General features: G+C 40.5%; 1 long non-coding RNA gene and 1 pseudogene across 2 annotated transcripts in view; one reads left to right on the top strand and one right to left on the bottom strand.

Annotated features, from left to right (window-relative positions):
* LOC144656453 (uncharacterized) overlaps positions 1 to 8,534 on the bottom strand; it is a 37,888-nt pseudogene extending 29,354 nt beyond the window's left edge. The window contains exon 1 of the transcript XR_013571304.1: positions 8,369 to 8,534. The product of XR_013571304.1 is annotated as an uncharacterized LOC144656453 (transcript). The remainder of the gene's footprint in view (positions 1 to 8,368) is intronic.
* The window catches only part of LOC144656658 (uncharacterized), a 523,850-nt gene that overhangs the window by 365,393 nt on the left and 141,297 nt on the right, over positions 1 to 17,160 (top strand). Inside the window, exon 2 of the long non-coding RNA XR_013571345.1 lies at positions 15,357 to 16,120. This is a non-coding gene — a long non-coding RNA (uncharacterized LOC144656658). The remainder of the gene's footprint in view (positions 1 to 15,356; positions 16,121 to 17,160) is intronic.

Here is a 17,160-nt window from a genome sequence, read left to right as displayed (position 1 = left end):
GAAACACACAAAACCGAGTTCAGTAAGAGAAGACGACAGATCATGAAAGAGTTAATAATAATACGGTGGATATACTAAGAAGCAAAGGGATACCGTGTAAAGGCAGAAAAAAAAGAGGAGAGAACGAAATAAAATTATACAGCTATGCTGATTCGCCGCAAATGCTAAAGTTACTTATTCTTCAGGAAGCTGTAATCTAGACAAAGAAAAGCAGGTGGTCGACGCTAGTCTGATTTTTGTTCGCACGATCGCTCCGCTTAATTCGCAAATCGTGAAAGAAATCATTTTAAGAAATATCCTCGTTCGCAACCATCAATTATTTTTTTATAATATTTTCACGAATAAGAACCTAGAAAGGTAAGTAGTCAGTGGTAAGAAAAAAAAAAATAGTCGAACAGACCAAGCAAATTATAAATTAAATTGAATATGAACGCCGATCGAAACTGAAAGCTTGCTTGGCAAATATAAAACAGCATCACAAACGCGCTTACCTTCTCTTACCCAATGCAACCTTCAAGTTTCAATACAATTTGTGATCAGCTTTTGGTATAAAAAGGTACGTCAACGCCTTGGAATTGTCTGAGAATTAACCCTTCGTGTCGACACTCCTCTCGCCTGTCTTATTTGGCGAGGGGCACTGGAATGAGTGAAGAAGTATTAAAAGGGAAGAGAAACCAAAACAATAGGAAATATAAGAAAGAAAAATATGTTTCAACCATTAGCATCGGTGACACCCGAGAATTAAATTTATACACTTTAAAAGGACTATGTCACGGATTTTACCAGTTTTTTTGAACAGTTAAAATTGTAATATTGGTGTCTCTGGAAACCTAAAAATAATAGTCCATTTTTATCAAAAATTGCTATATTAAAACACTGAAACTGTTTACAACCATCTTTGGCTGCAGATGGTTGGGATGGAAACGGATTGCAACTTGAAAAAAGTAAGGCTATTTTCAAATTGTTTCTGCGCGTCTTCAAAAAATCGATATTTATCGCCGTAGCTTGATTTCTATCCGCAAATAAGGTTATATCTTCCTTCAGATGTTCAAAAATAATGCATTTTATGGGTTAAGTTGCCTACCACTAATTTCAGAACAGTTTAGACCAAAAATTTGCGTTGTTGTTGAAAGTCAGTCAGTAGGTATATATCAATACTAAGGGTTCCAACCGCGGTAAGAAGGCAAAAGGTTACCTCTTGATCACGGCAAAGCTAGAGAAACTCCCGGGTAGTAGAAAATATTCTATCTCTGAAATGAAGCTATGGAGTTTTTTTAGTTGTATACGATCTTGATTTCCTAAACCATTCCGTGTATGTTAAATTTTCTAACAGTTTTTTTTAGATACATTTCTTTTAAATCTTCATACATCAAACCCGGGCTGGTTCAGTTGTTCAAAGCTAAAATCTTGCTCTGAACAACAAAAAAATAAAATGAAACTCCTCCCCCCCCTAAACAAATCAGTGATGAATTTGGGCTCGAACTAAAACGAGTGAATTGGAACTGAGATGGGGGATAGTGGCCTTATATTGCATTTAACAGTGACCAAGGCTGCAGTCTACAGATTTGGGATATTAATTTTATCCTACAAGGTATTCCCAGATTTTAACCAACTTGCTGTACAATCTTACATCATAAACCTCTCCTTAAGAAAATTGGGTAAGGGATTGATTCTGTATTTCAGATAACAGTTTTAAAAAACATGATTTTTACAACATTCTTGGAAACATGGCCTCCACACCTCTCACTTCCCTTAAACCCACCCCCCCCCCCCCCTTCCCTCTCTTCCCCTAGCTTCCCCTCTCGAGTCTGGCGGCTTTATAAAACCACAGACCAAATATCAAAGCTTGTTTTGGAGATAACGCGTTTTAAAATTAGTTTGCAGCCCCGGTCCACAGACTGTGCCCAATTCCGGTTAAAATGCCCCTGTAAAACTAAAAGATGATATCTATTAAAAACGTTTCCGAAACGAAAAGTAGTGAAATTGATGCATGGTGAAATCTGATGAATAGCAACATTGCGGACTCTAACAGTTCCATATAAGTTTTTTCGTAGAAATCGTCGTTGTTTTTTAACATTCGACAAACTTGTGCACACACTGCTTTTATTGTGGTTTCACATGTGGGTTATAACAGATATGCATGTTTTTTGTGGACACAAATAAAACTATTGTCTCGAAAGACAAGAGCCACTTGGCTGCACGTCTATCTCCGTCTATTAAAGAATTTTTATATTAAATCAAACATCCGGCCAAGTTTGACTTACATGTTGTTTTTAGAGATAAAACAGCGAGGTTTCTTTTGTTTTCAGTATACGAAAGTGCTGATCAAGTAAATGTTTCACATTCTATATTCATTTTTTGTTATCAAAATAGCTTTGAGGCTGTGCTAAAACACGCAGACCGAGTCTTGCCGTTTGCATTTCACTCTTAGCAGTGCTGAGAATATTCCCAACCTCGTTTTGGAAAATACTGAAACTGAAATAGTTCTCGTTTGAATGGTCACTTTAGGTCCTCTAAGGTTTTATAGGTGTTATAGGCAGTGTCACGCGAGAGTACTACTCTTTAATGGCTTCATTTGAAAGCAATGTGATTACTAACTATAGTTTCATCTTGTCATCATTATTATTATTATTATCGGGGTATGTGTGTTTGGCTTGTGTCCCCAAATCATTCAGGGAATTTTCCCAAGCTTTATGATTCTGACACATTAATAAAATTTTCATTCATGCATGCATCATGGTAGCTCCATCGATCCGGCCATAAAACGCGAAAGGCATATGTTCATGGCCTAGTAATTGTTTAAAACTGCACGAAATGAGTTTAGAATTGACCAGAAGCAGTTACCACCAACGCAATGAATTGTGTTAAAATGTCAACTGTTAAATAATCCACCAGCTTTGTACGGCGAAACTGTGATGGGTTCAATATTTGCTGACACGTGGTCTTTGTTTGTCGTGGATTATCATTATTATGGTGGTGTAACAAAGGCACGTAATTTATGCATGGAACACCTTTGACACTGCTTAAAGCGAAAGCAGTATTTATTAAAGCTAGACAACTCTGAAATCTTAGGGACCTTAGGAAAATGGCAAACGATGGAAAAGATAGCCGGTGAAGTACGACAGTAACAGAGCTTTAGGTACGTCATGTATGTCAGGTCATGTGTCCAGTAGATACCAGCTTCCTTGAGCTAGCACGTAATATCATAAACGCTGCCATCGAAAGGGCGAGGTTTCATGATGAGCGACTCAACTAGCTCTGATGCTGTCTCTGAATAAGTGTATGTGTCACTGTTGGAGACTATTGTTTTTGTTTTTCATATAATTATCATTGTCGGTCACCAGCATGGCCGGCTGCGGTCCAAGTATAAACTTCAGCGCGTATAAACATTGCAGTCTTCAGTTATGAATTAGTAAGCAGTTCTTTTTCTTAAAAAAAAATTGCTTTTATCGTACACAAATCATTTTGAACATAACACACACTGGTGATAACTAACTAATCCCTCAGTGCAAGAAATTAATTTTCACGTACATTAAAACATTTAAAGGCCCTGACCATCCTAGACTACGAGCAGTCCCTATTTTTTCGCAGAGTCCGTCGAGCTTGAAGCGAAATTTTTTTTCGAAGAGTCGCGTAATTTTTTTCGCTATGAGCTCGACGAACTCTTCGAAAAAAAATTCGCTTCAAGCTCGACGGACTCTGCGACTGAAAAAATAGGGACTGCTCGTAGACTATGACCATCCATTCAATTAAGTTTTTTTCGTTTTCTCGTGTTATCACTCAGTAATATAGCTCAGCTGAATTACGGCCACCTCGCCACCAGGGAGACTCGCCACTAACCAACTCGCCACCAAGCAAAGACGCCTCGCCACCAAGCCGAAGACGCCTCGCCACCAAAGATTGACTAAGAAATAAATTAAGTAAAGAAGTCGAAGTGAACTAGCTGTTTTAGTGACGATTATATAAGTTAAGCATCTGATGGTCGATCGAGGAGAATTGAAACTTCTAGCGAACGCAATTTCAAAACTAGTCAAGGGAACTGAGCTATCTATCTATCTACTGAGCTATAAACTTTAAAGCGCGTCAAAACTAGAAAGGGTCGAATTTGAATAACTCTCGCTTGGATTATCAATTTTCCTCAACGACTTCACTCATGGGTCGATTTAAATTGTTATCGCTAGTCCTAGAACAGCCACTTCACTTCGAGTCGACGGAAACTTGAATTGTTTTGAAGTCGCTAGAAGTAGTAATGTAACGTACGATTTCAACATGTTTTCGCCTAAAGAGCTCTGAATTTGAGAAATACGGCACTTAAACCAAAACCTACCCCCAAAATGTTCAAATTTCGAAAGTTAATGATAATAAAAACCACGAGGACTGCCAATTGGCGAACGGGCGTAATTCCGACTGAATTGAATCCAAATTATTTTACGCGGGACTGTGATGTGTCGTGCGAGCAACTTACCTTTTCAAAACTTTACAAATTAAAGCGGTACCCTAGAGTAAGTTAAACGAGAGATGTACTGATGTTTTAACGTGGCAGTGACGCGGCTGTCCTCTCAAACAAAGCTAAGCAAACACAGAGGATTCACCTGGGTTTTTGCCTGGGTCCTACGCTAAACATAGGCGGCGGAGCAGGGGGAGGTGGGGGCTGTAGACCCCCCAAACAAAAATCGTGAAAATATCGCGAGCGCAGCCTAAAATTGGTTTTACCAATTGGAGTCTTCGGGAGACTTCTTTTGTCTTCGAAAAAGTTCGAAAAACGATCGGAAACGTTCGTATGGTCTTCAAACAACAATCGGAGAATAATCGCAAATCTTCGGTCTAGAATTATTTGAAACTGCTCAGAAATCAAAATGATGCTAGAACGGATAAAATTTGTTCGAAATATGGAAACCCGCCGAGTATGTCTGGGACAGTGTAAGCCTTCCCCCCCCCCCCCCCCCCCCCCCCACGTTCCAAAACGCTACGCCGCTTCTGCTAAATGTTTATCGCCTATATTTACTCCATCGCAAAAAAAAAAACGAAAATGAAACGGAAATCTTCAGATAGCAGCTGGTGGGAGAACTTGGTGCTGACCATTTTGGCGACTAGGTTTCAGTAAAAACACAAACAACTGGAAAGATGTTCAAGATGTTTTGGCTCATTTCGCGGTGGTTAGTGCTCGAGCCCTTGCTGTTTTTAATTTTCCATCCTCGAAGACAGGGGCAGTTAGTCGGGGCTAAACGAAGTAAAACGGGTAGAAATCGGAGAGGCGATAGTTTCATTTGACTTCTTTGAAAACTTTCGTCGCTACGACTTTTGCTGAGTCTACTTTGTTTAGCCCCGAAAAACTGCTCCTGGGTCTTCGAGGATGGGGTCATTTGACTCATTTTGGTGTTTTGTTAAGTCTTATAGAAAAGACGATAACCTGACAAAAATTCCGAAGTGGGGGGGGGGGGGGATAGTCTAACGTAACCTGTAATGGATTAGAACCCGATTCAAAGGGACAGATAATACAAGTAGACACCTCGTGGTAAGCAAAAGTGCAAAACAGAGTTAGAAGCTGGCAACCATCTTGATTTGTAGACAAAATTTAAACTGTTTTATGTAATCAATAAGAGACTTACTTTCAAAGCAAAGACAACATTTATATGCTTATCTCATTGTTGATGCACTGCACAGGGCGCGAGTTCATTACATCCGAAAAAACATTAGGAAGTAGCTACGATAACAACTTCACTAGTTTAGATGATCCGCTATCGTGGTAAAGGAAACTGTACACCGGAACCAACACAAAATGAAACTCTGTCTTGTGTTTAAAGATTCTCAATCGTATGTTTGTCTTAACAACAGACATGGCGAAAGCCAGTCTATTCAGTAAACAGTCTAAACATTAATGGAGAAGAAGCATGAAGATTGAAGTAAGTTCAGTCAGATTTGTAATCTTTCTGTTTTTCAAATGTCTGCTTTATCTAGTTACGGCAAGAGTAACGGGCTCCTGACTACGGTTTGAAATGTGTTTCAATAGAATTACCGGAACCCTTATGTTATTCTTTATTATCAGATTATTTCGGAGCAGTCGCCGGGGAGCGGAAGAGAAATGTCTGTTTAAAGGAGTACTGTTCATCCCCAGCAGAGAATTAAGTAGGTAGACTGATAGGGGTATCAAATGGTCATTGCGAGCACAGCGTTTTTCTTTGCGAGCACGAGTGTTGACCAAAGTTAGCCTTGCGAGCAACGAGCACTTTACAAAAAGCTACCCCACTAAAACCCAAGCATGCGAGCACTTGTAAAAATGTGCAAGCACGAGCAAACGAGCACCCACTAAAATTTTGCGAGCATTCCGAGCAAAAGCTTAATTTTGCGAGTACTGCGTCATTTTGAGGGACCATTCATGACCCCTACTGATCACGTGCTCTATACCAAACTGTACCAGGCTCTGGGAGCGAGACTGGCTTCGTACCAAAGAAAATTATCGCTGAAACTTAATGGGATTTTTTATGGCATTTGAAGAGGAATGAATGAATGGAGTTAGTGCTTGATTACGAGGGGCGTTCTTGTTTGTTAAACTGAACAGTTCAGCTCCAGGATTAAGGAATTTTTTATTGAGTAATGTTCATTTTTAATTCGGGCAATTTTTCTTTGACTCAAGTACTGGCCCCGCTAGCTGTAGAATTTGTAGTATTACTAACATTCGTTTAAACGTAAAAAAGCGGTCTTCTCTTACCGGTCTCCATGCATTTCGCTAACTGGAGTTGAAAGTTAAAGAGTTCAAAACAATTTCTTGTATTTCCTCTCTGCCTGGTTATGGATAATCATCAGCAAACTAAGCAATGCAATTTGCTAACAATCAATATAATATATATAATATACTGTATATTATCAGAAACCCATAAGGGTTGAAACGTGTAACTCCCTATGATTCGCATTGTACAAAGCGTTTGCACATTCGTTTACTCTAAGTACCATATTTGGAAAAATCAAATTACTATATTTGGATTAAATTCACAGCGCGCGCTAGCTCGCGCTCGATGGCGTAGTCTTGTTTTTGAACAAGCTTGGTTGAATAAAGTTAAATTGAGTTAAATTTTCCTGTTTCATCTTTATGAAGTAGTCTGAAGAACTTCGCTTAGATACACTTAAGGAATTTCTTTAGTCTCTGTAAGAAATTTACGGCGTTTAGGTCGAAATTCAAGCAACTTACTGCAAAACCAAAAATTATGTTGCGTGTGTCATTATGTGCGGTACGGTTGTTCCCGTGGGATCCTTCTTCACTTGCCTCCGTTTCTCCCCTCTCTCCCTATCGCTTTCTACCGCTCACCCATCCTCTTCGCGCTCCCTCTTCCCACCTTTTCCCTATCACCTTTTTCTTTACCTCTCTTCTTCCTGCTACCTCACGCAGCATCTCCTCTCCTTCCCTTGTCCGCGCCTCCCGTCACTTCACGCTTCACACAGTCAGCACACCCCTCTCCGGCCTGGTCCCCTGTCGCGGAGCAGGCATGCCATCCCTCCAGTCCCCTCCTTCCCTCCCTCGCCTCCCTCCCTCTGCGCCCCCCCATACTCCCGCCTCCTCCTCCTTCTTCTCCCCTTCTCCCCCCCCCGCCCCCCCCCCCACACTCCCCCCTCCCCCCCACTTATCTCCTCTCGCTCGACCCCCCCACAGACACAGGCTCCCCCCCACGCTCCCCTTCGCCGCGCCACTCCCCCTCTCCCCCTCCCCCTACTGCATCGCTACACTCTCAACACCCGCCCGCGACTCCGCAACTTTTAGCAGAAGATCCCCGCTCTTCACGCCCCTTCTCCGCACTTCTCCTCTCCTTCTTTTAAAGAAGCGCTCCAGTCGCCGTCCGGGTGGGTCAGGCAACTCGTCTCTCTTCCGTCGAGGACATAGCGTTGCGGTACTTGGGACTAACAAGTCATGATTTTGACGCGGAGAACGTATTCGGACATTGTTCGTTGGAATCATTCGTTGTATTTTTTTGCTTTGTGCTCAGAAAGTGAGGTCATCAGTGGCGATCCAGTGCCGCCGCCAAATGCGTGTGGTCATCGCCGGTGCGGACATTAGTCATACTCTTCCTTCCTATCTTTCTTTAGAGCAAGAATCGCACTCCTGCATATTACATCTCATTAGCATATTCTCAGTCGTGGGAGAGCGGTCGAAGACCCATCGGATTCTTATTGGCCCAAATGTGCAGCGAAAATCATCGGCAGATCCACGGACGATTTTCGGACATCGGACCGCACTATTACGTGTATAAAGCATTCGCGTACAAATTATTCGTGTTTCCAAATATAGTACTTAGCAAAATGAATATTCAAACGCTGTGCGCGCGAATTAAAAGTTTCAACCCTTATGGGTTTCTGATATTATAGATAGTCTATATACCTTTATCTTTGTAATCTCTCCCCAGTCTTTAATGGGTATACACACCTTCCTTGTCTGCAGAGCCTGTATAACGCTGGTTTGGTTCTTGACCTGATATAACTGTTCCTGACTCAAGCCAAAAATTCTTTATCGTAGTCCTTTGTTGTATCAGTTGTTCTTCTCTGTCCTGTAAAGGAAATCAATCCAAAATTATTTTTACACTCTTTGCAGAACCGGAAATTATACGAAGATCACGCGCAAATCTCCTGCGGCTTTTAGTAATGCAAGTCGGACAACAAAACAAAAGAAGTTTGTAAGAAAATCGATTTAAATAAAAGTTTCATGGATCGTGATTGACGACGAGAAACGTGCAAAATAATGGAAATTATCACTCATATCAGTCTACATTCCACTGAAACATTAATAAGTAATGTGTAACGATTTAAAATATGTGTGATTTGTGGCATGTCTGGTGGTTTTTGCGGGAATTCCCCCGGCCCCACTTGTGAGGTCCTTCATCCGGCATGCAGTATGTGCCCGGGAGTGTGTGTGCCAACTTAAGCCAATGTCACCAGTTTACCATGAGGTGCAAAGCTATTTTTTGATCATAGAGAGAGTGAAAAATTGAGATGAAAAGAAATTGAGTAAACGTGCTAAGCATGCATGTTTATATGCACCAAGGAAAAGGGAAACGTTCTTTTTCCATATAAGGAGGCCCTTTCTTTCTGTGCCTATCAAGTTGCGCCAACCACAGCGCCTTTAAGCAAATTGTTACGGCTGACGCTACTGCAGCTATCGTGCCCAAAATAGGTCTGGGAAGTGTACGTCTCGGCAGTGTGCCCAATTTAAGTGTAAGCAAAGCGAAACAAAATCTCTTTTAATGATTTTCTCGCTCAAAGGAAGATGGCTGTTCATTGCTTTACTAGCTAGGACGAGCATATCCCTGAACGAAAGCGAATGCCATCCACTTCGTAGAATGACAAAAATTTGATCAACGGATCTTAAATAGAATCGAGTGATTTAAGGTGGCTTAATACAGTTTTGAGGGGCCCCCTTTACGGTAAGTGAGCCCAACTTTTAACTCTCTTTAAAAATATCCAGGAATGTTCTTTCTTTCTCTTATAACTGTTTTTTAAAGCATATAGCCATCACATGCAACATCACACCAATAAAAATGTTAATGAACAACCATAAAGAGCCAAAATGAATGGCCGAGTGCTTAAGAGGAGACTGGGCACTAGTTGTTTTAACAGCGTTTTTCTCAAAATCTACCCGTACGACCCCACTTCAAAATTTCAAAATTACAAATTGGCTTTGATTAAACATTCATGCAAAGTAAAATAAAAATCTGTAAGACAGATTTTTCGCAAAATTGGAAAATGTGATATTTTGCCCCTTTAAAAAATAGCTCAAATAAATTCTGCCTTACAGATTTTTATTTTACTTTGCATGAATGTTTACTCAAAGCCAATTTGTAATTTCTGAAATTTTGAGGTGGGGTCGTACGGGTAGATTTTGAAGCAAAATAGTATCGGATACTTGTCCAGATATAATACAGTAAGGAACGAAAACTCCAGGAATGAGATTGCGCACTTCCAAGTCCTTTTTACACAAGCCAGTTTCTTCCCCAACCCCCTCCCCCTTTCCCAAAGAAAGTTTAAAACTTTCGAACATTTCCATAAGAGTTCTGAAATTTTGGTTTAAAAAAGAATAAAAAGTTAGCAGACAATGTTTGTTAGTCCACTATTAGCGTAATGAAACGTTTTCACTGTTTCAGTCGAAAAACTATTCGACGAGCAGATTCGTACCCGAGGTTTTCTCACCTACGTAAACACAAGACAACAACTTGAAAAAGTTTTATATTTCATGCTCCTTTTCGAACTAAAATAGTGCTTTTCTAGATATCCAGCTAATACTCAAATCTGCCGATTGGCTGAAACCCCATTCTCGACTTCAGAGCCTTCGGTCTTCTGGTCGCGCAGCTCTGGAGTCGAGAATGCCTGACACTCGAAAATGAGGATGCTCTAAAAATCTGACTTGGGCCAGATTTCGCGTTCATGATACTTACATAAAGGAATTAAAAGCGGTCGCCGGCTCTGCGGACGAGATTTCATGCTGGCCGTATTGTAACTATAGCAACTTCAATGTACTTTGTCTTGTACATTTATCCTATAATATAATTGTTGTTTTTGTAATTAAATAAAATTAATTAAAAAGAGAGATTACATGCTGACGCAATCGACTGGCATGCGCAATGTCTCATGTTCTCAGAAATTTTCCTTTCGCGTTAGGCGAAGTAGCGATTTGATACATCAACTTTGTTTACCCTCGGATTTGCTTGCTGTACAATCGACCCGGGTTAGACTCCACTTAGGGCATAGTCCAGTTTTCTGAATGCCTCTTCAGTGTAAGACGCTTGATCACGGTTATGTGTAATAGGCAAAGCTGCAGGTCACTAACGAAGAACAAGGAACTTGGAATGATGACTAGCAATTAAAATGAAAGTAACCTTTAATGGCATCAAGGATGCTTTTACGAAGTTTTTTCGTTTCTTAGAAAAAACGGAATTCGAAAACGAAGGCGCAACGTAAGCATTATTTAGGTAAACACATGAAGGGCACTTATCGGTATAAAGAATATAAGAACTTGCATGGATCGTTTCACTTGTGCAGTACAGCGAACAAAAAGAAAATTTATATGGTGTTTCTTAGGCCCGGGCCAAACGTCGAACTTCACATGAGTCGAACCTAATGCAAATGAGCAAAACCTATTTTTTGGTCATTTGCATTAGATTCCACTCATGTAAAGTTCGACGTTTGGCCCGGGCCTAAGATATCTAGAGCAAGAGCCTAGAGCCCGTGTGCGGCCGTTAATACTCAGTGGCAGTCAAGATCAACTAAGATCGGTAGTTGTCTAAGAATTATTAGTAATTTATGCAATAGTATTTTTCTTTCTTAGAATCGAAAATGATAGATTTTTTATGTGTGTATTGGACTTCAAAGCTCAGATACTAAGAAACCGAAAGTTACCGATAGTCCTGCCGAGTCTGTTGTGAAACCACGCTATAATGCGCAATGGCCAAGTCAACTATCATTTAGATTTATTTTTCAACATAATCATATGCTCAGTTAAGCTTAGTTCATAGTGTCCTTAGTTGGGACTCGGATCTTGCCTCAAACCAATCTTCAGTTTAGCTCTGTGATACTTGCTTGGGTTACAAGTGAAGACCTTATAGGGTTGTGATATTTATTACTGAAATCATTCAATCTAAACACTTTGCAGCTGAAAGTGCGTCTCCAAGTTTGAGGGACTTATTTGTCTTCTTTCTGAAAGGCACATGGATATGTGCTCTAACCGGAAGTTCTTCCGTTTGTCGTTGTTTCCAATAATAGATTATAACCGATGCTAACCCATTATTCCATCTAAATCATGGCTGCTCCGATACTGACAGCACAATAAATTTCTTTCAACAACTGAACAAGTTTCTATCAACCTAATTTACTATTATATATCTATATCTACGTAATGTTATAATTGTGCAGCACTCACCAACCCTTCCAACTTAGCGAAGTTTTACGAAAAATTGTGTTATGGGTATAGGTAGTTAATCCAAAAACACGGATAGTGCAGACTGTGCAGCTATCGAACCCTTCCAACTTAGCGAAGTTTAACGAACAACTGTAATATAAGTATAGGTAATTAATGCCTAATCCCTCTATGACGCACGCCTGCAAGGAGTCACGGTAGTTGTATTCATCGTTGCTAAGTCTCGCGCATGGTTTGATGAATACAACTAACATGATTCCCTGCAGGCAAGGGAATTGGCCATTCGGATAGTGAAATCTAGTTTGCAACCTCTTCCCAGCTAAAATACCAGGCCAGAAACGACAAGGAGAATGAGAAAAGAGTTATGATTGGCCAAAAGTTGCCGTTGGAAGCCATTGACTAGTTATGTGTCATGTTGGGTATCCGGATTTTCCCCGCATGCAGAAGCGCTTGTGAAGTGAGTATTGAACGTTGGGAGTTAAATGTCATGAATCAGATCAGTGATTGCATTCGCTGTGGATCTTTGTAATAATACCAATTTCTTGCATTGATTGATTTTTAAAAATGTCGTTTTGCTTTTCCATATAGCCGTAGTGAAGCTCCAGAGAGAATACCTTTAAGCTTTGTTTTCCGGGAACCATTGTTGCTATGGTGTTTTCAGGTCTCCGAAAGGTAAATGCGTTTTGACGTCCACAAAGGATTCCTAGAAAGTCACATGATTGACCACGTCAATCAACAACAAATAGGAACACTTGTTCCAAGGTGTGAAAACCAGCGTACAAACAGTGTATCCTGCAATATGGCCATATATTGGTGTACAAAGCAATGACTTGAAGCATGATATACCATGGACGCTCTTTTTGACTTTACTTTTTCGTTTGAAGTCTTTCACTGTGAGGATGACATCACTTTTCTACGGCGAACAAATGCACTGACTCCAAAGAGAAAAAATCAAACTTTTGTCAGACATAGCCAAGCGGACAGGCATGAAAGTCATGAAAGTAAAAATACAAATGAATAACTTGAGCAAGAACACCTCTTATCACGCCGACTAAACCAGGAAGTAGAAAAAAAAATAACAACCTTGGCAGCCATGTCACAAAGAAGCGATCACCAAGAACAACCAGGCGTTTGCCATATTACAAAAGATCTGGAGAGCCAAGAACATCCGCTTGAAAGCCAGAATCAGAATTTACAAACTCAACAAACTGGGTAAGATTTTATAAAGGAAAAGATAGCGGAAGTACCACTTTCCAAAGAGTGCACGCGTCACTCTATACACTTGATGAACAATTAGCTTAGAGCTATTGTTACACCTTCTAAGCAATGACACTCTAAGCAATGTCAGTCAGACAAATATCTTCCTTATAGCTGAAAAAGGATAAATTAAATTACGTGTATGTTGGCGTTTCAGACTGACGCGCCAGGATACATTAAGAAAAGAACTTTGATGATAAAACTCGCACTTCCCTTAGGACTGAAAGTTGCAATAGAAATATCATGAGCAAACAACGTACTGGCAAATTAATAACGACTAGTCACGCGCTACTGACGTGCCAGCTCAAGGATTGAACCTTTACGAATGAACAGACATATGATGAGGTTATTTTATACTGAAAAAAGGTTCAACAGGAAACTGAGTCTTGACATTCGTAACTAGGCTATCGTATTAGCATCAAAGGTTCGAGCCACGGCATCAGTCGTGCGTGACTGCTTATCATTGGGAGACAACATAAATGTCCTGCTTCTTTCGTAGTTGCGTGACTTTTAATCGGTTTCTAAAGAGATCAACGCCGGCATACATAACTAAGACAGACAAAAGCCCGAACAAAAATTTCCGGGATGAGACATCTCTAATAGAGATTGTGTTGCATCATAGGTAGGTAACAACAGAGTGAAGTTAGTACTGTTTCTGGCTTCTAAAAATGAAATTGATAAATGAGGGAGGTAAAAGGAGAGAAGAAGTAAATCAAAGCGTTGTCTTTGGATCGCGATGTTTTAATGTCTTTAAAGTGCTACTATGACCAAAATTTTTGTTTTTCTTTTCGTCTTTTTCTAAAGTCAATTTGTTCAATAAGTCTATATTTAACTAGCGCGCTAGAATTTAGGACGTTGCGAGCAATATTAGCCTTGAAATAGCTTGCCGAAAATCGTGGAAAACCCGTCCGCCATTACTCGGACGTCTAAAGTGAGCCAGCGACTGTACTGAAAAGCGGATTTACGCATGAGTTGGTCCGTGACGTCATATGCGCATCGTCGCTTCGAGCTTCGAGTGTTCCAAGAGAGAATATACTGAGAATTAACAGGGTTATAAAAGATATTTCTTCGACAAATTCTTCGTCTAGTTTGCCCGGTGGCGAAACCCAACTAGTTCCAGATCTCTATTTGGTCCTCGGACATTTTTGAATCTAGTAATGGCGGCAAGCCAAAGGCGAAGTTTACGCGTGAAATAAGTGGTCTTCCAATTCGAATTTGAACTTAAAATTTGGCAAGGTTACTATTTAATGTAAGTACTTTCAAAAACCGAAGAGAAAAGGGAAGGTAAAATTTTGATCATAGTACCACTTTAATGGCAGTCGGCTGAGACTTGGCGATTATGAATAAAGACAATTGTTAGTTCCTTCCATACAATTTCGATTGCGAGCAGTTTTCTTTGCCTCCGATCAAGAACCGCCTGGTTACTGAGTGTCAGTGAGCCTAGCCTGAGAAGCGAAGTCTCTCCTGTCTTGTTTCGCTGTGCGCAAAATTAGAATATCCGCGAGTCGAAAGTAAACTTCTGCTCTCTTCTTCCCATCAAAATGTTTGATTCGATCCAAGAAATAGTCTATATGAATTGCGTAGACTAGGCTAGGAACTAGTCTTAAACGGCAACGTTGTTTGAAATTTGACTGATCAGTACGTGCGATTGGCACTAACTCCCAGTACTTTCTTTAGAGCGCGTATTCTTAGTTTGCTACCCAGAACATTGTCGACGATTTCCTTGTTGCTGGTTCTCAACTACTGATTAATTAACCACCAGTGTGACAGGTGGACGAGGGAATCTTCAATACACTATTATTAGTAAGGGATCAGAGAGAAACAAATTATCAAAACAATTGCTTAATTTATCGTCATCCCCGGTCCACGACATTAAAAACTTCTTCATATTTTCCTGACTCAAGTTGAATTAATTTATGGGATCGATGATAATCAGGTCGAAATGTATTATTTTGACGGGTATATATTGCCTACCTTGTATGATCGGCGCCGCCAATAAATATCGAAATGTCGGCGAGACAAGTCGTATTATGATGAAAAGAAACCTTTTAAAAAAATCACAATTTCCGTCTTCTGAACGAGAAATATAGTGGCTCTTTTATAGTCGAGTGTACGCAGTCTGTAATAGTGACACGTTTAAACCTATTCAGTTTTCGTTTACATATGTTAAAACCCCGGGGGTTAAAACGTCAGGTCAGGGCTGCAGGGGGGGGGGGGGGGAAGAAACGAGGTCTGGGACCGAGTAGCGATGCTCTCACAACTTGCAAAGCGATCAATTCACGATGTAGTCAGCGGTTTTTGGACGATGATGCAACAGGCAATCTTTTCCCGCGAAATGGAAGCTGCTATGTCGTGGAATCACTTATTATAAAGGGGTTCAATTCTCTTAACTAAAAATCTAAAAGCATTGTGTTTAAATCCGAAAATTTCGTCATCGTCGTGTAGTTTTAAGAACGCAGAATTTTGTGATGCCGTGCTACTTTTCAGTGCTGAAATGCAAATGTTTGACATGTTTGTACCACGATTTTCAACTGGCCCACATGGGGATTGTAAATGAAGTAAAACAAAGAAAGACCAAGTCAACAAACAACCTCAAACAATAGAGCAAGAACAATAGCTCCGACCAGCGCGGGAATATTCGATCGCCACGTTTTCATTACCATTCCCGTGATGGTTTTATTTCATAACAAACACCACATATTGACACCAAGAACATTTCCGGAGAAATTTTCGCTGCTTTAAAGTCAAAACTTAGAAAGTCTTTTTTATTACTACATTTATAAAAAAAAATCGAACTCTCTCACTGGTCCCATGTTTTTGTTTTGGCAAGTTCACAAAGAAAGGAGCTGCTCATGCGCCTTAGAGACATCCGCTGACTACCGCCCCGATGATTGCTTTGCAAGTTGTGAGAGCATCGCTCAGATTTCATATAAGAGAATGTATGGGAAGTTGCTTCCCCCCCCCCCCCCTGTCAGGCTGGCTCGTCAATTCTCATAACTTTATTGGTTTTGCTTGAGTGGTACTAATCTAAGCATAAACAGTGCTATTTCCGGCCAGCTACTTCCTTCAGTTGTGGATCAGTAGTCGACTAGCCTGCGTGACAGGCGTGAAAAGGTGAGGAGAAGAAAGATAAAAACGCTTTTTCTCCTCTCCCTTTTCGTTCCTACTTCTCCCCATTCGACGCCTGCCACGCAGGCTAGTAGTCTAGTCGACTGTATTGTGTCACATGTTTTGACCAAATCAGCCTTGTTTCCAATGTCATTTAACACGTAACAGGTTATAGATTCTCTTCCCCAGAGCCGCTTGCCCCTCTTAGGCGGCTGAGCTTGGGGCACGAGGAACAAGTGGTTCTGGGGACACATGATTTGATTGATTTATCTTTAACAAAGGAAATTTTAATTTAGCAAATCAAATCAACCATAGTAAAATCCCTTTTTATAAGGATATTAAAACGGTTGATTTGATTGGCTAGATTTATATTCTCTTTGTTTAAAACTAGCCAATCAAATCATGTGTCCCCAGAGCCACTTGTTCCTCGTGCCCCAGGCTCTTCCGGCTAAGAGGGACACGAGGCTCTGGGGACGAGAATGTGGAGAGAATCGGTCGTGACTCCAAAATCAGAAATCTGTTGGGAGACTGGAAACCAAGCACTCCAGTGTGTTTCTCTACTGTGGTTGTGGTTAGTTCCACTCTGGTTTGCTTGTGGTTACCTTTCATTTCTTAGTAGTATAGATGGTAGCACAATATGCAGAAATGGGTTCCAGTCTCCTTTCGGATTTTTGATTTTGGATTATTTATTCTAGTTGGCAAGAGAATCCCTCATACGTCTCAAACACTGAATGAAGAAGACAAAATCCGCAGACACAAATCCAAGTGCTACAAAAGTCGTAGACAAGCGCAGTGGCCTGAAATACATATAGTGCTGTATGCTTGTAAATTTGACTGAACCATTGACAATTTCATTTCAGCACCCCTGTCTTTCTATTAAAATTACTGTAATGGATTTAAAT

The sequence above is a fragment of the Oculina patagonica genome, chromosome 6, assembly GCF_052425735.1.
Source record: "Oculina patagonica isolate OP01 chromosome 6, crgOcupat, whole genome shotgun sequence".
Classification (NCBI taxonomy): domain Eukaryota; kingdom Metazoa; phylum Cnidaria; class Anthozoa; order Scleractinia; family Oculinidae; genus Oculina; species Oculina patagonica.
Note: the sequence above shows the minus strand (reverse complement) of the source record. Positions and strands in the feature narration are given on the sequence as shown.